This window comes from Cervus canadensis, chromosome 1 (genome assembly GCF_019320065.1).
Source record: "Cervus canadensis isolate Bull #8, Minnesota chromosome 1, ASM1932006v1, whole genome shotgun sequence".
NCBI classification, from domain to species: domain Eukaryota; kingdom Metazoa; phylum Chordata; class Mammalia; order Artiodactyla; family Cervidae; genus Cervus; species Cervus canadensis.
Window position 1 is genome coordinate 80,284,168 of NC_057386.1, and position 22,724 is coordinate 80,306,891.

The following is a 22,724-nucleotide window of genomic DNA, read 5'->3' on the forward strand; positions in this document are numbered from 1 at the left end:
AAACATCTATTTCTGCTTTATTGAGTATGCCAAAGCCTTCGACTGTGTGGATCACAATAAACTGTGGAAAATTCTGAAAGAGATGGGCATACCAGACCACCTGACCTGCCTCTTGAGAAACCTGTATGCAGGTCAGGAAGCAACAGTTAGAACTGGACATGAACAACAGACTGGTTCCAAATAGGAAAAGGAGTACATCAAGGCTGTATATTGTCACCCTGCTTATTTAACTTATATGCAGAGTACACCATGAGAAACGCTGGGCTGGAAGAAGCACAAGCTGGAATCAAGATTGCCAGGAGAAATATCAATAACCTCAGATATGCAGATGACACCACCCTTATGGCAGAAAGTGAAGAGAAACTAAAAAGCCTCTTGATGAAAGTGAAAGAGGAGAGTGAAAAAGTTGGCTTAAAGCTTAACATTCAGAAAACTAAGATCATGGCATCTGGTCCCATCTCTTCATGGGAAATAGATGGGGAGACAATGGAAACAGTGTCAGACTTTATTTTTTGGGCTCCAAAATCACTGCAGATGGTGATCACAGCCATGAAATTAAAAGACGCTTACTCCTTGGAAGGAAAGTTATGACCAACCTAGACAGCATATCAAAAAGCAGAGACATTACTTTGCCAACAAAGGTCTGTCTGGTCAAGGCTATGGTTTTTCCAGTGGTCATGTAAGAGTTGGACTGTGAAGAAAGCTGAGTCCTGAAGAATTGATGCTTTTGAACTGTGGTGTTGGAGAAGACTCTTGAGAGTCCCTTGGACTGCAAGGAGATCCAACCAGTCCATCCTGAAGGAGATCAGTCCTGGATGTTCATTGGAAGGACTGATGCTGAAGCTGAAACTCTAGTAATTTGGCCATCTCATGCAAAGAGCTGACTCATTGGAAAAGACCCTGACGCTGGGAGGGATTGGGGGCAGGAGAAGGGGAGGACAGAGGATGAGATGGCTGGATGGCATTACCGACTCGATGGACATGGGTTTAAGTAAACTCTGGGAGTTGGTGATGAACAGGGAGGCCTGGCATGCTGCGATTCATGGGGTCGCAAAGAGTCGGACATGAGTGAGTGAATGAACTGAACTGAACTGATACTTAAACTCTTGTAGGAAAGATAAGAACATTAAAAATTTACTTTTCAGAATAATGCAGATGATATTAGAAAAGCAATAAATGACTGCTTATTTGTAGTATGAAAACATTGGTTGGATATTAAGAACTATAATTTTTCATTTTTTTAGTGAAAATGAAGTAAATCTTACACAGTAGCTAGGATTCAAAGACCACATATATTATATGAGATAAAATAATGGTTTATAATAGGGCAAGAAGGGAGAAATTACAATCCATGGCAATAAACACAAGAAAAATAGGATGAAGTATATGATAATACATAATAATATACTACTAAAATTCATAGGAGAAACTGATTTTTAAATGATGATCCCATTCATTTGTATCCTATCTTTTGCCATATTTTATGCATATATGTATTTCTTAAATCTGATCTTTTTTACCTAGATGAGCTCAGAAGTATAATACAACCAAATAGAAATTCCTGAGATCAGTGATTTTTAGAGAAAGATCAAAGTTGTCTTTTGGGGCAACAAGACTGTAAAAACTGTCTATCATGAAGAATCCTGGTGCAAAGGTTTTCAAGACAGAAATAATACTGAAAACCTTTGTAACAAAAACCAATTCATATGTTACTTGAATGAAAAGGTACCCAAAGTATTAAAGGGAATTCAAAACATTTATCCTAGCAATTATTTTCTTACTTTGTTCACAAACTAGTTTTCAATGCCAAGTCAACTTTACTATAATAGTTTAGTATGTTTCTCATGTTTGTAATTTTTCAAAGCATGGTTGACATCTTGAATAAGCAATCTAAAAATAGTTTTGTCTCTTCTACTAGTTCTTGACTGTTGTTATTTCTGACCTCTATCATTTGAAAAATGCAGGCACAAGTCAAATCCGAAGTGAACTGAATAAAAGAAATAACTTAAAAAATCAATGAAATTGAAAGTAAGAATCTAATAAAAAAAAGAAAGAAAGAAAGAAAGTAAGTAAGAGCTCAGTAGGGAAACTCAACAAAATCAAATGCTGATTCTTTGAAAAAAAAAAATCAGTAAGCTAAGTGTCTAGCCAAGCTAAGATAAAAAGAGAGGACAGAAATTACAAATATAAATGAAAGAGGGGGAACATTACTATAGATCTTGTGGAAGTTAGATAATAAATACTATAAACTACCTTAGTGTTAGTGTTGGTCATGTTTGACTCTTTGAGACACTATGGACTATAGCCTGCTAAGCTCTTCTGTCCATGGGATTCTACAGGGAAGAATATTGGAGTGGGCAGCCATTCCCTTCTCCAGAGGATCTTTCCAACCCAGGGGACAAACCTGGGTCTCCTGCATTGCAGGCAGATTCCTTACTGCTGAGCCACCAGGGAAGCCTTATAAACTATCCTACATCCACTAATTTGATAATCTAGATGAAATTAACCAGTTGCTCAAAAGATATAATTAGCCATAATTCATAAAGAAATAGATGATCCAAATAGGCCTGTGTCTGTTTAAAAATAGAATTAACAATTCATAACCTTCCCAAACAGAAAGCACTAGGCTCAGATGGACTCACTGGTGAATTCTACCAAACACTTAAGGAAAAAAAAATTGTACCAATGCTCTATAATCTCTTTCAAATAATAGAAGCAGGGGAAATACTTACTAACTCATTCTAGGAGGCCAGCATTACCCTAATACCAAATCCATACAGAGATATTCCAAGAAAACTACAGATTAATATATCCTATGAACATAAATGGGCTTCTCAGGTGGTGCTAGTGGTAAAGAACCCTCCTGTGAATGAAGGAGATGTAAGAGATGTAGGTTTGATCCCTGGGTCAGGAAGATCCCTTGGAAGAGGTCATGGCAACCGACTCCAGTATTCTTGTCTGGAGAATCCCACGGACAGAGGAGCCTGGCAGACTACAGTCCATAGGGTCACAAAAGAGTCACACACAACTGAAGGAACTTAGCATGCATGCACATGAACATAAACACAATAATCTTCAATGAAATACTAGGAAATTGAATTTAACAATGTATAAAAATAATTATACACCACAGGCAAGTGGATTTTACACAGATGTGCAGTTAGTAGAACATTAAAAAATCTATTAATATAATACATCACAACATCAGGATAAAAAAGAAAAGTAATATGATCATATCAAGTTTCAGAAGAAGCATTTGACAAAATCCGACACAATAAAACTTCTAAGTATATTAGGGAGACAAGGGAAAATTCTCAATTTGATAAAGATCATTAACAAAATATCTACAGGTAGCATCATACTTAATGATGAGAAACTCGAAGCTTTCTCACTAAGATCAGGTAAAAGGCAAAGTTACCCATTTGACCACTCATTTTCAACATGGTACATGTACCAGAAGTTCTTGTTAATGGATCTAAGACATGGACAAGAGATAATATGTATACCTATTTGGAAGAAAGACATTAATCTCTGTTTATTCACAAACAAATTCATCATCTATGTAGAAAATCTGAAATAACTTTGTGTCATGCTGATGTGTCCAGTTTATTAATTCTATATTTTTTAGTGGATTCTTTAGAATTTTCTATGTACAAAACATGTCACCGTGAATACAGATTGTTTTACTTCTCATATTTGAATTTTTGGGGTACTTTTCTAATTTTCAGCGCAATGTTGAATAAAAGTGGCGGGAGTGGGCATATTTGTTTTGTCTCTGAGGTTATGGGCAAAGCTTTCAGTCTTTCGCTACTAAGTATGATGCCAAATGTAGTTTTTTATGTGTCATAATAGGTTGAGGAAATGCTCTTCTATTCTTAATTAGATGTGTATTTTTATAATGAAAAGTTGTTGGGTTTTGTCAAGTGCTTTCTCTGAATCTACTGAAAATATTATATTGATTGTTTTCTATGTATAGACACAGTGTATAGTGTATTGCATTAATTGGTTTTCAGATGTAAAATCAACTTTGCATTCTTGGAATAAATCTCAGTTAATCAGTGCATAATTCATTATATATTGCTAGATTCTGGAGTTTTTTTGATTTGATGCCTTGGCTTTGTTTTGCATCAGGGATAACCCTGGTCTTACAGAATGAGTTTGTAAGTCCTTCTCTCTTATTTTTGGAACAGTTTATGGATCATTTAGCTTCATCTCATACAACTGGGTATATTGTCTCATCATTTTCCTTACTCTCAAAGCGTTTTTCTCATTGCTCTTTTTATTTCTTCTTTGACCTAACATTTATTTAGAAATATGCTGTTACATAATTTACACTTATTTTTGAGTTTCCCATATGTCTTTCTATTATTAATTTCTAATTTCATTCTGCATGGTCAGAGAATATTCTTTTTATTATTTCTGCCCTTTTAAATTTATTAAGGTCTATTTCTGTCATAGCATATTGCCTCCCCTAGGCAATGCTCCACGTGGATTTGAGAAGGCTGTATATTCCACTGTCATTGGGAAGAGTGTTTTATAGATATCTATTAGGTCCAACTGGGTTATAATGTTCAAATCTTTAAACTCCCTGTGGAACTTCTGCCTAGTTGTTTTATCCACTATTGAAAGTAGGGTATTGAATTCTCCAAATATTATTGCTGAGTTTTCTATTTTCCCCTTAATTTGTTAGTTTTGCTGTCTGGATTTTGATAGTGTGTTGTCAAATGTGTATATTTTTCTAATTGTTTTATCTCCCAGAGGGATGGACACAAACTATTTTAAAATATGTGTAACTGACTCATTTTGTTGTGCAGTAGAAACTAACATAACATTGTAAATCAACTATAATTCAATTTAAAAGTTAATTAAAATAATAAAAATTAAAAAAACCATTAAAATGCCATTCTTTATTTCCATAAATATTTGTGTAACACTATCTTGTTAAATATTATCATAGCCACTCCAGCTTTTTTGTGCTTGCTGTTTGCACTATATATCATTTTCCATACTCACACTTTCAATCCTATACACAATACATAGTTGAGTCATGTATTGTATTCAGTCTGATAATCTCTGCCTTTTGATTATGTTGTTAAACACATTCATATAATGTTATTATTTATATAGCTAAAGATAAAATATTTGCTATTTTATTTTTGTTTTCTGTATAGTCATGTATTTTTTATTCATTCTTTACTGCTATTTTTGCATTAAATACATATTTTCTAATGCAGAATTTTTACTTATACTGTATTTTGAATTTTTATATTAGTGATTGCCATAAGGATTGTTGCATATATCTTAACTTATATCAGAATCAGCTTCAGGTTGACAATAACTTAATTCCAATAAGATATAAAAGCACTCCTCCTTTATACCTCTATTCCCATTTATTCTTCCTCTTTCTTTTTGCATTATTTACATATATAGTGTATCCTATAATGTTACAAACCAATGATACATTGTTACAATTATTATTTACTTACATAATTTAATGATGTTTAAAGAAGATGAGGAAACAAAGGAGAGTAAATAATATTGATAACTTTCGTTGTATTAACCATTCTATTTATCATTTCTGGTTTCCTTTAATTTGTTTCTGAGAATTCAAGTCACCATCTCTACTAATTTCTTTAGGCAAATATAGCCTTGCTCCCCCTTTTCTCCTTTGTGGTGTTATTGGCAAATATTCTATATGTTATATCCCAAAATATATTATATACATATTGTTTTATGTGGTTGCCTTCTAAATTAGTTGAGAGAGGAAACATATATTTACTTGCTAGTGTCAATTACATACTTATGAACAAAACTAGTGGAGGTGATGGAATTCCAGCTAAGCTATTTAAAATTCTAGAAGATGATGCTGTTAAAGTGCTGCACTAAGTATGCCAGGAAATTTGGAAAATTCAGCAGTGCCCACATGACTGGAAAAGGTGAGTTTCTATTCCAGTTCCACAGAAGGGCAATGCCAAACAAAGAATGTTCAAACTACCTTACATATTGCACATTTCACATGTTAGTAGGGTTATTCCCAAAGTCCTTCAAGCTGGGCTTCAGTGGTATATGAACTGAGACCTTCCAGATGTACAAGCTGGATTTTGAATAGGCTGAGGAACCAGAGATCAAATTGCCAACATTCGTTGAATCATAGAGAAAGCAAGGGAATTACAGGAAAACATCTAATTCTGCTTCATTGACTACACTAAAGCCTTTGACTGTGTGGGTCACAACAAACTGGAATCTTCTTAAACAGGTGAGAATATCAGACTATCACCTTACATGCCTCCTGAGAAACCTGTATGCAAGTCAAGAAGCAACAGTTAGAACCAGACAAGGAGCAACAGGCTAGTTCCAAATTGGGAAAGTAATACATCAAGGCTGTATATTGTCTTGTATACAAGACAAGGCTGTATATTGTATATTGCCTTGCTTATTGAACTTATATGTAGAGTACAACATTTGAAATGCCACGCTGGATGAATGACAAGGTGGAATGAAGACTGCTTGGAGAAATATCAACAACCTCAGATATGCAGAAAGTGAAGAGAAACTAAAGAGCCTCTTGATAAGGAGGAGAATGAAAAAGCTGATTTAAAGATCAACATTATAAAAACTAAGATCATGACATCCAGTCCCATCACTTCATAGCAAATAGAATGGGAAAAAGTGGAAGCAGTGACAGCTTTTATTTTCTTGGGCTCCAAAATCACTGTGGATGGTGACAGCAGTCATGAAATTAAAAGATGCTTGTTCCTTGAAGGAAAACTATAACAAAGCTAGAGAATGGATTAAAAAGCAAAGATATCACTTTTCTGACAAAGATCCATAGAGTCAAAGCTATGGTTTTTCCAGTAGTCATGTATGGATGTGAGAGTTGGACATAAAGACGGCTGAACCCCAAAGAACTGATGCTTTTGAATTGTGGAGCAGGAGAAGACTCTTGAAAGTCGCTTGCACTGCGAGGGGATCAAACCAATTAATCCTAAAAGAAATCAACCCCTAATATTCACTGGAAGGACTGATGCTGGAACTGAAGCTGCAATCCTTTGGCCACCTGATGTGAAGAGCCAGCTCAAGGGAAAAGACCCTGATGCTGGAAAAGGCTGAAGGCAAAAGGAGATGGGGGGAAGGGGTGAGATGGTTAGATAGCATCACCAACTCAAAGAACATGAATTTGAACAAACTGGGAGACACTGAAGGACAGGGAAGCTTGGCCTGCTGCAGTCCATTGGGTCACAAAGAGTAGAACACAACTTAGCAACTAAAAACAAAAACAACAACAAATTAATCACCATTCTAATGCTGTTTGTTTTGTATGTGAATTCAAATTGCTGTTTGGAGCTATTACTAATCTGAATAAATTTCTTTAGTATTTCTGGTAGTTAGTGTGCTAGCAACAAATTCACTCAATTTTTGTATATCTGGGATATTATTTTGTCTTAATATTTTGAAAAATAGTCAAGCTGGACTTGGATTCTAGGTTGATAGTTTTGCTTTGTTTTGTTTTTTACTTCACATGTATTTACCCACTGCTCTCTCCTCCATTGTTTCTGATGAGAAGTTAACTATAACAGTTATCAGTTCAGTTTGGTCACTCAGTCATGTCCAACCCTTTGCGACCCATAGACCACAGCATGCCAGGCCTCCCTGTCCATCACCAACTCCCGGAGTTTACTCAAACTCATGTCCATTGAGTCGGTGTTACCATCCAACCACCTCATCCTCTGTTGTCCCCTTCTCCTCCTGCCTTCAATCTTTCCCAGCATCAGGGTCTTTTCACATGAGTCAGTTCTTCACATCAGGTGGCCGAAGTATTGGAATTTCAGCTTCAGCATCACTCTTTCCAGTGAATATTCAGGGGTGATTTCCTTTAGGATGGACTGGTTTGATCTCCTTGCAGTCCAATGGACTCTCAAGAGCCTTCTCCAATGCCTCAGTTCAAAAGCAGCAATTCTTCAGTGCTCAGCTTTCTTTATAGTCCAACTCTCACATCCATGCATTACTACTGGAAAAAAACATAGCTTTGACTAGATGGACATTTATTAGCAAATTAATGTCTCTTGCCTTTTTTTTTTCATTTATTTTTATTAGTTGGAGGCTAATTACTTTACAATATTGTAGTGGTTTTTGTCATACATTGACATGGATCAGCCATGGATTTACAAGTATTCCCCATCCCAATCCCCCCTCCCACCTCCCTCTCCACCTGATTCCTCTGGGTCTTCCCAGTGCACCAGGCCCGAGCACTTGTCTCATGCATCCAGCCTGCCTTTTAATATGCTGTCTAGGTTGGTCATAATTTTTCTTCCAAGGAGCAAGAATCTCTTTAATTTCATGGCTGTAGCAACAATCTGCAGTGATTTTGGAGTCCAAAACGATAAAGTCCATCACTGTTTCCACTGTTTCCCCACTTATTTGCCATGAAGTGATGGGACCAGATGCCATGATCTTAGTATAACAGTTATAGTAACATAATATATTGTAATATATAATATAATATGTATAATATAGTAATATATTGCTATAACTATTATAACATTTTTGGGATTTCTTTGTAATGATAGTAGTTTCTTGTTTTTGTTTTTGCTATGAAGATTTTTCCTTGTCTTTAGCTTTCAGCGTTTTTACTATGATGTGTCTCCTCATGCATCTCTTTGTCTTGATCTATTTGGAGATTGTTGTGCATCCTAGATGTGCAAATTAATGGTCATCATGAAATTTTTAAAATTTTCTTTAACTTTTACTCTACTCCTTATGGTACTCTTATGAATGTTTGTGCATTTAATGCTATCCCCTGTTTCTCTGAGGCTCTGTTCTTTTTTTTTTTTTAAATACTTTTGTCTCACTAGTCTTCATATCATACAATCTCTATTAAACAAATTTCAAGCTTGCTAGGTCTTTCTTTTACCAGTCCAAATCTACTGTTGGACACCTCTAATGAATTTTCCTTTTCAGTTATTGTACTTTTAAATTTCAGAATTTTCACTTCTGTTTTTATAACTCCTATTTATTTATTCACATTTTTTGTCAGTGAGGCACTGCCTTCAGATCCTCCTTTATCTCTTTAGTCATAGTTTCCTTTAGCTATTTGAGGCTTCCATGGTGGCTCAGATCGTAAAATGATTTCACTTTCACTTGAAAATAATTAAAAGTGAAAGAAAGTGAAGTCGCTCAGTCGTGTCCGACTCTTTGCCACCCCAGGGATGGTAGCCCGCCAGGCTTCTCCGTCCATGGGATTTTCCAGGCAAGAATACTGGAATGGGTTGCCATTTCTTTCTCCAGATCTTCCCAACCCAGGGATCGAACCTGGGTCTCCCGCATTCCCAACTTTTCTCTTAAATTGAAAAAAAAACGGAAAACGTAAACGTGAAGCCACTCAGTCGTGTCTCTTCACGACCCCATGGACTGTAGCCCGCCAGGCTCTTCCGTCCATGGGGATCCTCCAGGCAAGAATTCTGGAGTGGATTGCCATTTCCTTCTCCAAAAAAAAAAAAAAAAAAAAAAAGGAGAAAAGGGTCCTAGTTTTTCTCTTCAAAAATGTGCCTACTTTATTAATAAGTATCATTGCAGGAAACTTTTTTTCATGCAACTAATCCTCAGATTTTTTTCCCCAGCAAAATTAAAAAAAAAAAAGTCAGGTTTATGCTCATTTGTATCTCTACAATGGTAAACTCTCTATTTGACATATACATAGAATGCATTTTAAAAAATTGTTGTATGCATATAAATGCATCTTATGCATTTTATTTTTTTCATTTATTTTTATTAGTTGGAGGCTAATTATTTTACAATATTGTAGTGGGTTTTGCCATACATTGATATGAATCGGCCATGGATTTACATGTGTTCCCCATCTTGAAACCCCCTCCCACCTCCCTTCGCATCCCATCACTCTGGGTCATCCCAGTGCACCAGCCTTGAGCACTTGTCTCATGCATCCATCCTGGACTGGCGATCTGTTTCACACTTGATAATATACATGTTTTGATGCTGTTCTCTCAGATCATCCCACCCTCACCTTATCCCATAGAGTCCAAAAGTCTGTTTTATACATCTGTGTCTCTTTTTCTGTCTTGCATATAGGGTTATCGTTACCATCTTTCCAAATTCCATATATATGTGCTAGTATACTGTATTGGTGTTTATCATTCTGGCTTACTTCACTCTGTAAATGGACTCCAGTTTCATCCATCTCATTAGAACTGATTCAAATGTATTCTTTATAATGGCTGAGTAATATTCATTGTGTATATGTACCACGGCTTTCTTATCTATTCGTCTGCTGATGGGCATCTAGGTTGCTTCCATGTCCTGGCTATTATAAACAGTGCTGCAGTTAACTTTGGGGTACACGTGTCTCTTTCAGTTCTGGTTCCCTTGGTGTGTATGCCCAGGAGTGGGATTGCTGGGTCATATGGCAGTTCTATTTCCAGTTTTTTAAGAAATCTCCACAATATTCTCCATAGCGGCTGTACTAGTTTGCATTCCCACCAACAGTGTAAGAGGGTTCCCTTTTCTCCACACCCTCTCCAGCATTTATTGCTTGTAGACTTTTGGATAGCAGCCATCCTGACTGGTGTGTAATGGTACCTCACTGTGGTTTTGACTTGCATTTCTGTGATAATGAGTGATGTTGAGCATGTTTTCATGTGTTTGTTAGCCATCTGTATGTCTTCTTTGGAGAAATGTCTGTTTAGTTCTTTGGCCCACTTTTTGATTGGCTCATTTATTTTTCTGGAATTGAGCTGCAGGAGTTGCTTGTATATTTTGAGATTAATCCTTTGTCTGTTGCTTCGTTTGCTATTATTTTCTCACATTCTGAAGGCTGTCTTTTCACTTTGCTTATAGTTTCCTTTGTTGTGCAGAAGCTTTTACGTTTTATTAGGTCTCAATTGTTTTTTTTTTTTTCTTTTATCTCCAATATTCTGGGAGGTGAGTCATGGAGGATCCTGCTGTGATTTATGTCAGAGACTGTTTTGCCTATGTTTTCCTCTAGGAGTTTTATAGTTTCTGGTCTTACATTTAGATCTTTAATCCATTTTGAGTTTATTTTTGTGTATGGTGTTAGAAAGTGTTCTAGTTTCATTCTTTTACAAATGGTTGACCAGTTTTCCCAGCACCACTTGTTAAAGAGGTTGTCTTTTTCCCATTGTATATTCTTGCCTCCTTTGTCGAAGATAAGGTGTCCGTAGGTATGTGGATTTATCTCTGGGCTTTCTATTTTGTTCCATTGATCTGTATTTCTGTCTTTGTGCCATACCATACTGTCTTGATGACTGTAGCTTTGTAGAAGAGACTGAAGTCAGGCAGGTTGATTCCTCCAGTTCCATTCTTCTTTCTCAAGATTGATTTGACTATTCGAAGTTTTTTGTATTTCCACACAAATTGTAAAATTATTTGTTCTAGTTCTGTGAAGAATACCATTGGAGCTTGATAGGGATTGCATTGAATCTATAGATTGCTTTGGGTAGTATACTAATTTTCACAATATTGATTGTTCCAATCCATGAACACGGTATGTTTCTCCATCTGTTTGTGTCCTCTTTGATTTCTTTCATCAGTGTTTTATAGTTTTCTATACATAAGCCTTTTGTTTCTTTAGGTATCTATACTCCTAAGTATTTTATTCTTTTTCTTGCAATGGTGAATGGTATTGTTTCCTTAATTTCTCTTTCTTTTTTCTCATTGTTAGTGTATGCAAATGCAAGGGATTGCTATGTGTTAATTTTATATCCTGCAACTTTACTATATTCATTGATTAGCTCTAGCAATTTTCTGGTAGAGTCTGTAGGGTTTTCTATGTGGAGGATCATCATGCAAACGGAGACCAAAAGAAAGCAGGAGTCGCAATACTCATATCAGATAAAATAGACTTTAAAATAAAGGCTGTGAAAAGAGGCAAAGAAGGACACTACATAATGATCAAAGGATCAATCCAAGAAGAAGATATAACAATTATAAACATATATGCACCCATATATATTAGGAGTACTGCAATATGTAAGGCAAATGCTAATGAGTATGAAAGGGGAAATTAACAATAACACAATAATAGTGGGAGACTTTAATACCCCACTCACAACTATGGATAGATCAACTAAACAGAAAATGAACAAGGAAACACAAACTTTAAATGACACAATGGACCAGTTAGACATAATTTATATCTATAGCACATTTCACCCCAAAACAATCAATTTTACCTTTTTCTCAAGTGCACACGGAACATTCTCCAGAATAGATCACATCCTGGGCCATAAATCTAGCCTTGGTAAATTAAAAAAAATTGAAATCATTCCAGTCATCTTTTCTGACCACGATGCAGTAAGATTAGATCTCAATTACAGGAAAAAAACTATTAAAAATTCAAACATATGGAGGCTAAATAACACACTTCTGAATAACCAACAAGTCATAGAAGACATAAAAAAAAATCAAGATATGCATAGGAATGAATGAAAATGAAAACACAACAACCCAAAACCTATGGGACACTGTAAAAGCAGTGAAAAGCTAAGGGGAAGATTCATAGCAATACAGGCTTACCTCAAGAAACAAGAAAAAAGTCAAATAAATAACCTAAATCTACATATAAAGAAACTAGAGAAGGAAGAATTGAAGAACCCCAGGGTTAGTAAAAGGAAAGAAATCTTAAAAATTTGGACAGAAATAAATGCCAAAGAAACAAAAGAGACCATAGCAAAAATCAACAAAGCTAAATGCTGGTTTTTTGAAAAGATAAACAAAATTGACAAACTTTTAGCCAGACTCATTAAGAAACAAAGGGAGAAGAAGCAAATCAACAAAATTAGAAATGAAAATGGAGAGATCACAACAGACAACACTGAAATATAAAGGATTATAAGAGACTACTACCAGCAGCTCTATGCCAATAAAGTGGACAACTTGGAAGAAAGGGAGAAATTCTTAGAAAAGTATAACTTCCCAAAATTGAACCAGGAAGAAATAGAAGATCTTAACAGACCCATCACAAGCACAGAAATCAAAACTGTAATAAGAAATTTTCCAGCAAACAAAAGCCCAGGACCAGATGGCTTCACAGCTGAATTCTACCAAAAATTTAGAGAAGAGCTAACACCTATCTTACTCAAACTCTTCCAGAAAATTTCAGAAGAAGGCAAACTTCCAAACTCATTATGAGGCCACCATCACCCTAATACCAAAACCAGACAAGGATGCCACAAAAAAAGAAAACTACAGGCCAATATCACTGATGAACATAGATGCAAAAATCCTTAACAGAATTCTAGTGAACAGAATCCAATAACATATTAAAAAGATCAATCATGACCAAGTGGGCTTTATCCCAGGAATGCAAGGATTCTTTAATATCCGCAAATCAATCAATGTAAAACACCACATTAACAAATGAAAGATAAAAACCATATGATTATCTCAATAGATACAGAAAAAGCCTTTGACAAAATTCAACATCCATTTATGATTAAAACTCTCCAGAAAGCAGGAATAGAAGGAACATACCTCAACATAATAAAAGCTACATATGACAAACCCACAGCAAACATTATCCTCAATGGTGAAAAATTGAAAGCATTTCCCCTAAAGTCAGCAACAAGACATGGGTGCCCACTCTCACCACTACTATTCAACATAGTTTTGGAAGTTTTGGCCACAGCAATCAGAGCAGAAAAAGAAATAAAAGGAATCCAGATAGGAAAAGAAGAAATAAAACTCTCACTGTTTGCAGGTGACATCTTATGCATTTTAGATAGATTATGTCCAGTTTGTTTTAAGTTTTGTTTGGCATTATCCTATTATTGTTGTTGTTTTGCTGTTGTTATCATTATTTGTTGCAGTTGTATAGTGAGGAAATTTCAAAACTTAGACTGATTTCAAATTATTTTGAGTTTTACCTATTATTACCCACATTTTTGATTGTTTAAAGTTAATAGTTAAAACTTTCCAGTTTTTAACAAATGATTACCATTCCTAGCAGAACACAACTCTCATTTGGGAAGTATGACATTTCAGTTAAACTCACAGTCACAAATAAATTAATACTAAAATTTTTGACTGCCTGGAAAATACATTAGAGAAAAATGAAATATTGGGGAAGCAAAGGAAAAGTGCAAGAGTAGTTTGGGGTGGTTGAATACAGCAGCGTCAGATGCTTGCATTTACAGAAGGAGATAGAAGAACATTCATCATCTTTTACAGAATTCTGTGTTAATATTTAATATTTAGAAAATTGTAATAGCATCCAAGAAAAACTGAAAATAATATGCTTATTATCCAGGCTTCCCTGGTGGCTCAGATGGTAAAGTGTCTGCCTGAAATGAGGGAGACCTGGGTTTGATCCCTGGGTTGGGAAGATCCCCTGGAGAAGGAAATGGCAACCCACTCCAGTACTCTTGCCTGGAAAATTCCATGGATGGAAGAACCTGGTGGACTACTGTCCATGGGATCGCAAAGAGTTGGACACGACCGAGTGACTTCACTTTAGCTATTTGAACATATTTATAATGGCTAATTTGAAGCCTTTATATGTTTACTCTGATATCTGGTCACTGTCACAAGCAGTGTCTATTGCCTGCTTTTCTCCTTGTGTATGGATCATTCTTTCCTGCTTGTTAATGTTTCAGAATTTTTGTTGGATAATTTAGATAATATATTGTTAAAAACTCTTGGCAATGCCATCCTCAGGGACTTGTTATTGTTATTGGTTCATTTGTTTTTAAGTTACTGCTTGAATTATTAGTGGAATCTATCTATTCCCCCATCCCCTGGAGCATGAAACCTCTGATCTTGCTTCTCAAGATCCGCAGCCTTGGGCAGGTCCACAGTCATTCTGGAAGGACAGTGGCTTTTGCAGGCCTTACTATTACTATTTCTTTCCTGACCACCGATAACACTTACAGTCCGCAATTTAATTTAGACTTGTGGCCTATTGTTTTACTGCTTTCGACAGTAACTGAGGGGTACACATTGCTCTACAAACAAATCCAATCAAACTCAGACTTTTGTGAAAAATAGCTCCTAAAGTCAGTGCTTGAGATTTGTCCTCAATCCTAGTGAATCTCCTCTCAGCTCACTCTTGGCAGGGTCTCTCTTGCAAATTAGCTGACCTATGGTTTACCTTATATCATCAATACAGCTATCAATTTCACCTCAATTGCCTTTAACCACAATCTCCGCAAGCCTTCATTTTGTTTTTTTTTTTTTTTTACTTTCTATTGGGTTGTGTTATTTCTTATTGTTTTAAGAGTTACTTATAGGGAGTTCCCTGGTGACTGAGGATTCTAGGCCGTTACTGCTGTGGTCCAGGTTCAATCCCTGGTCAGAGAAGTGAAATTCAGCAAGTCATGTGGCACAGCTAAAAAAAAAAGAAAAGTGTTATATATTGTTGATAGAAGTCTTTTGAGGAATATGTATTGTACAAATATTTTCTCCCATTCTGAGATTCCCTTACAGTGTCTTTGGAAGATCAAAAGTTCTTAATGTTGATAAAATTCAAGGTAACATCTTTCTATTTATGAATCATGATTTTGGTGTTGCATTTAAGCACCTGTGCTTAGTCCAATGACACAGATTGTGTTTTCTATGTCTATCCATCTTGAATTAAATTTTGGACCAAGTGTGAGATATGGATACAGTTGTTATTTTACATTTGGGTATCCAATAGTCAGTTTCATGTGTTGAATAAAGTATACTTTGCAAATTATTTATACATTTGTCAAAAATTCACTGACCATATATGTTTGTGAGTCTATTACTGGACTCTACACCACATTAATTATTGATTTTTGAGTACATAGTCTTGTCTTCCTTTTGATCAAAGGTGGAAAACATTCACTCTTCCTTTTCTACCAGTAAGTATGATGTTAGTTGTAGGTTTCCTATGATGCCTTTAACAGTTTAAACACATGGCATGAGGTAACAATAATTATTTTAATACTGTTGTTCACTAATTCTGTCTTCAGTGTCATCTTCACTTTTGCTTGTATTTATTCTCTTTATTGTTGTATTTTACTATTTCTTTGTATGCTGAGAAATTTCTGACTGGATGCTAGACACTGTTGCTTTACCATATTTGTGGCTGAAAACTTTTGTATTCCTTTAAATATTCTTGCATTTTGTTTTGGAAGGCAGTTAAATTACTTGCAAATAGTTTTATTATATGAATCTTGGTTTTAAACCTCCTTAGGAAAGACCATGACAGTGTTTATTCTAGGGCTAATTTTTTTTCCCACTACTGAGGCAAAACCGTCTGTATTCAACCTGATGCTCATGATTTAGGCTTCTATCTTAGATACTGAAAACTGAAACTAGCCCTGCTGTTGCTGTTGCTAAGTCGCTTCAGTCGTGTCTGACTCTGTGTGACCCCATAGATGGCAGCCCACCAGGCTCCCCCGTCTCTGGGATTCTCCAGGCAAGAACACTGGAGTGGGTTGCCATTTCCTTCTCCAATGCATGAAAGTGAAAAGTGAAAGTGAAGTTGCTCAGTTGTGTCTGACTTTTAGCGACCCCATGGACTGCCGCCCACCAGGCTCCTCCATCCATGGGATTTTCCAGGCAAGAGTACTGGAGTGGAGTTGCCATGGCCTTCCCTGGGAACTAGCCCTAGCCCTGTGTAAAGAAATCCCTTATAATCCTTTCACATAATTCTTTGCACAACTTTGAACAGTTTCCTCACATTCACGCACAGATCATTACTTAGCTGAAGACTCCAGGGGGACCCTCAGCAAATAGTTGCAGGTCTGTCTACTCTCTCCTTTAGAACTTTGAGTTGAAAACTGTGGCTGCCTTATACTTCTGGACTCTCAGCTCTGTCTCCTCAAGTGAGGGTATCACTGGGATCTGCCCAGATTCCTGCTTCCTGGATCATAATCTAGAAACACTGTCCTGGTATTGAAGTGAAAGGCTCTCAATCGTGTTCTACTCTTTGTGACCCCATGGACTATACAGTCCATGGATTCTCCAGGCCAGAATACTAGAGTGGGTTCAGGTCAGTTCAGTCAGTCAGTGGTGTCTGGTCTCTGTGACCCGATGGACCACAGCACGCCAGGCCTCCCGGATGTCCATCACCAACTCTCAGAGTCCACCCAAACCCATGTCCATTGAGTAGGTGATGCCATCCAACCATCTCATCCTCTGTCGTTCCCTTCTTCTCCTGCCCTCAATCTTTCCCAGCATCAGGGTCTTTTCCATGCAAGCCTTCATTTTGAACTACAACACATTCTAAGGTAAATGAAGTCATTTCCTTTAGGAAAAGTTTAAATGCTTTTTGTTTGAAGGCCTGCTGCTTTTCTCAGGCAAACAGAGCCACAGCTCTAGAGCTAGGGTCAGGGGTACCATGACATGATTTACTCTGAGTGGAACTCCCCTTTAAGGAGTAGGGTGCTAAGTGGGAGGGAACTTGTCTTAGATCTTCTCATCTTTTGACTTTTGGCATGAAACCACCATTTTATAGGCAAGAAATTTAGAAAACTAACACTGAGAATATAATTGATATATAGCAATATAATAACTGGCTTAGAGAATTCCATGGACAGAGGAACCTGGTGGGTTACAGTCCATGGGGTCACAAGGAGTTGGACATGACTGAATGACTAACACTTTCACTTTCTTTCAACTGGCTTGGATGTGTTAAGCCCAAACAGACCAGTGAGATTAAAAAACACTGAGAATATAATTCTTCAACCACATTCAGTTCATAATATGCCAGATGATTGTCATTAACATATGTACAGTGTCTACTTTAAAAATGTTAGTGTATGTGTTAGTCACTCAGTCATGTGACTGAGTCTCTGTGTCTCTGAGTCTCTGTGACTCAATGGACTGTACTCCACCAGGCCCCTCTGTCCATGGAATTTCCCAGGCAAGAATACTGGAGTGGGTTGCCATTACTTTCTCCAGGGGATCTTCGTGTCCCAAGGATCGAACCCGGGTCTCCTGCATTGCAGGCAGGTTCTTTACTGTCTGAGCCACCGGGGAAGTCCAAAAATGTTAGTACTAATATTTTTATCTGTCCCTTTTGAATTATGTAATTAGGCATTACTACAATAATACAAGAAGGAAAGTGATACTGAAAGTTTTAAATCGCTTTGCTTGTGTCCCAGAATTAGTAAGTGACAGAGCCAGAATCCAGAATTCAAACATAATCCATTTCTAAGCCCTTTATTCCTTTTAGTAAAACTTGTTACTTTTAGACAACTATTAAAAGACCCAACCATTTTAAAGAATTAATAGCAATATCAATTTTATGTAAGGTTTTGAAAGGTAAAATCTCTGCTTGTGAATTAGAAGGCAGAAAACACTGTGTTACTCGAAGAAATTAAAGGTATAAAATAAACAAACTGTAAATATCTACTAGCTCTAATATTATTCTAGACCAGATTAAATGTCAAATTTTGAATATTACAGAAATTATCCAATTTAAGAATTAATAGATATTTGAGAGTTGAAAATTATGCTGAATGATGTCTTTATCCCTTCCAAGTTTAGGTTCAACATCCCTACTTTTGTATCCATTCTGCATCTAGATAATTTTATACTATAAACTTATAACTGATTTAGAAAACAGCACATGCCATTGCACTTACATATGCCTCATTCACTTGCATCAAATGAGCTTACATATCTCCCATTCATTTGGGATGAATGAAGCCCTATAGAAAATAAAATTTACCAACTGGCCCACTGATGTTTGGTGGGCAAAGGGTATTAAGATGGAGTGAATGTATCAAAATAATCTCAGCAGACAACTGACCCATTCCAATTTGAGATTCTGGAGCACTTACATACACATATGGAAAATAAGCTTGTTACTTTGAAAAGGGAACATTTGGAACAAATCTATTAAAATGAGTCGCAAATGCTCTTTACACTCCATCCCATTCCCTTTCACATATACATCTTTTGAAATCCACTGGAGTCTGGAGAAAAGAAATAAAAGTGATCTTAAGTTTTGGATCTACATTAAAAATTGTGTCTTAACACCATCCCCAGAACCAGCACACACAGGAGAACTGATTGAATATGAAATACATTTTTGGTGAAATCAGTGACTTTCAAGTTTGAGAAAAGTGAAACTTTGAGCAAGAAATTTGCAAGAATTTGTGTGAGATACCAACCAAATGATTTATATTATTAACACTTTATTAGTTGCTTTTAAATTAATATGTTTAGAACTTTCATTTTAATCTATTGATCAACAAATGTTGAGGTGATTAATTTGGGGATAACAGCAATACAAATATTGGTCAAATATAAATAAAAACCCTTTGAAGTTAGAACTACCCCTGGATAGAAGGATTAATTTTTTCTTGTTTTGGGAGCTAGTATTTTTTTTGGTGATGTGTTATTGAACATCCTTAATAGAAGTGGTATTTCTAAAGAAGCAATTTTATAAAATATCAAGATAGGAAAATACTGTAAGATATCAAAATGGGAAAAAACTTGAAAATAGAACAAGGTAAATCATGGGTGTGGATTAAAGATGTACATGTGTCTTTGGGAAAGGAAGCACAGCTAACATGTAATTGATGGACTGAATGTTGAAAAAGTCAGTGTCAAATTTTGTGGAGTCTAGATCCCATTATGAATTTCCTTTATGGAATTGTGGACCCTGCTGACAGCAAATAAAAAGTGACTTCTAAGACTGGGTATCCTTCCTCTTTTCTCACCTTTCCTCTCCTCCTCATATGCTTTTCCAGACAATGTGTAATGCATATAGTCCCAACCCTTGAAGACAGTCTGATGGTGTGTGTGTGTGTGTGTGTGTGTGTGTGTGTGTGTGTATGGGTGGCTTAATTACAATATAGAGCAAATGTTTTTATAAAGCACAGAGGGAGAGTAATTACCTCTTCCTTAGGAAGTTAGAAGATGCTTCATTGAAGAGGTGATCAAATTTACTCAATGACAGGATTTAAATTAACAGCAATCATAATAATTTGCAAGCTCATACTCAGTTGCCTTTTTCCATCTTAAATTTATATATACTCTTTATGAGATTCTCTTCATAGGAGCACATATTATAGCATTTCTTCCAAGGCCACACTCATGATTTGTAATGGGACAAGAACCAGTTACCCAAACTTAGTTCAATGCATCAATTTTGGTTTGTCACAAGGACAAAAGAAGTAATATGTACACTATTAAACTAAAAGTTTTCAATTAGGAGCAATTACTTAGGAATAATTAGGCAATATACATTTTTAAGTACAAAATGTGTACATGGAAAGAAATGATGTTTTTGGATCTTACTGTATTTTCCATTTAACAAGGTGCTTGTGTGCAGGTGGTATTTGTTTATTAGTAGAAGCTGTACTCCTATTGAGCAAGATGTCAGAAAATCATTATCCTTGCCCTGGAAATTCCTTGAAATGAAATTTATCCAGAGAAAATAGCATACTAAATAATAACACATTTTTTCCACATAAATGTAGTGTAGGATAGCAAAATTATTATTTGCTACTTTATGTTTAATGAAAAGATGAATTCTATAACTGTAATAAATTAGTGAATCTAATGTAATGGTTTGGTTTTTTTAGAGATAAAGAATGGTAATTTGTATCATTTATTATTTGTACTAGTAGAAAATGCTATTCCTAGTTTACATTGTGTATAATTCCTTAATATTTAAACCAAAAAACAAGTTTAAGAGATATTATATGATATAAGCAATTAATTCAGTTACAACATACACAAATCCAATATAATTTATTTAGGTTGATATCAAGATATATAATACTTTTGCTTATTTTATCAACTAATGATGTAATTATGCTTAAATTTCTCCAAGCCAGGTTTCAACAGTACGTGAACTGAGAACTTCAAGATGTTCAAGCTGGTTTTAGAAAAGGCAGAGGAACCAGAGATCAAATTGCCAACATCCAGATCAAATTGCTGGATCATAGAAAAAGCAAGAGAATTTGAGAAAAACATCTACTTCTGCTTTATTGACTATGCTAAAGCCTTTGACTGAGTGGATCACAGCAAATTGTAGGAAATTCTTAAAGAGATGGTAATACCAGACCACCTGACCTGCCTCCTGAGAAATCTGTATGCAGGTCAAGAAGCAACAGTTAGAACTGGACATGGAACAACAGACTGGTTCCAAATTGGGAAAGAAGTGCATCAAGGTTATATATTGTCACCCTGCTTATTTAATTTCTATGCAGAGTACATCATGCAAAATGTCCAGCTGGATGAAGCACAAGCTTGAATCAAGATTGCTGGGAGAAATATCAATAACTTCATATATGCAGGTGACACCGCCCTTATGGCAGAAAGCGAAGAAGAACTGAAGAGCCTCTTGATGAAAGTGAAAAAGAAGAGTGAAAAAGCTGGCTTAAAACTCAGCATTCAAAAAACAAAGATCATGGCATCTGGTCTCATCACTTCATGGTAAATAGATGGGGAAACAATGGAAACAGTGACAGACTTTATTTTTGGGGGTTCCAAAATCACTGCAGATGGTGACTGCAGCCATCAAATCAAAAGATGCTTGCTTCTTGGAAGAAAAGCTGTGACCAATCTAGATAGCATATTAAAAAGCAGAGACATTGCTTTGCTGACAAAGTTCTGACTAGTCAAAGATACATGGTTTTTCCATTCGGCATGTATGGATGTGAGAGTAGGACTATAAAGAAAGCTGAGCGCCAAAGAATTGATGCTTTTCAACTGTGGTGTTGGAGAAGACTCTTGAGAGTCCATTGGTCTGCAAGGAGATCCAACCAGTCCATTCTAAAGGAAATCAGTCCTGAATATTTATTGGAGGGACTGATGTTGAGGCTGAAACTCCAATACTTTTGCCACCTGACGCGGAGAGCTGACTCATTTGAAAACACCCTGATGCTAGGGAAGATTGAAGGCGGGAGGAGAAGGGGATGACAGAGGATGAGGTGGTTGGATGGCATCACTGACTCAATGGACATGAGTTTGAGTAAGCTCCGGGAGTTGGTGAAGGACAGGGAAGCCTTGTGTGCCTCAGTCCATGAGTTTGCAAAGAATCAGACATGACTGAACAACTGAATTAAACTTAACTGATATAAATATATTTATATATTTATTTATTACTTATATATAATTTTCATTTATATATGTTGTGTGTGTATATATATATACACACACACATTCCCTCACATAAATACCAAATGAATAGTGTTGCAGTGTCTTCTATAGTAACAGAATGGCAAAACCTTCACTCCTAAATGGGAACTGGACTTGGTAAATTGCAAACTGTTGAGATGCTGGTTCACATAATTTATTGCCATGGTCAGTAACATCATCCCTTTCCTTTGTCTACTGAAGTAAGAACAATCTATCTTCACTTTTCCTAATCTATGCAATGGATTATAGGGGTTGTTTGAATGAAGTAATATAAAAGATGAAAAAATTTCTAGAATCGAATTCATTTTGGTTGCAAATAAAGGAAGAAACTGTGTTACGATTTCTCCAGAGAAACAGAAATAAGTATGTAGACAGATAGAGAGATTATTAAAGGGTAATATCTCACAGTTATGGGAGCTGTCAAGTCTAAATTCTGTAGAGCAGGTCTACCAGCTAGAAAACCAGGTAAGAGTTGATATTGCTCTTAGAACTTTCAACTCATTGGAAGACGTTCATCCACATTATGAAAGGTAATCTGCTTTACTTAAAATCTACTGATTGTAAATGTTAATCATACCTCCACAATAATTTAATAGCAACATACAGATTAGAGTTTGACCAGACAA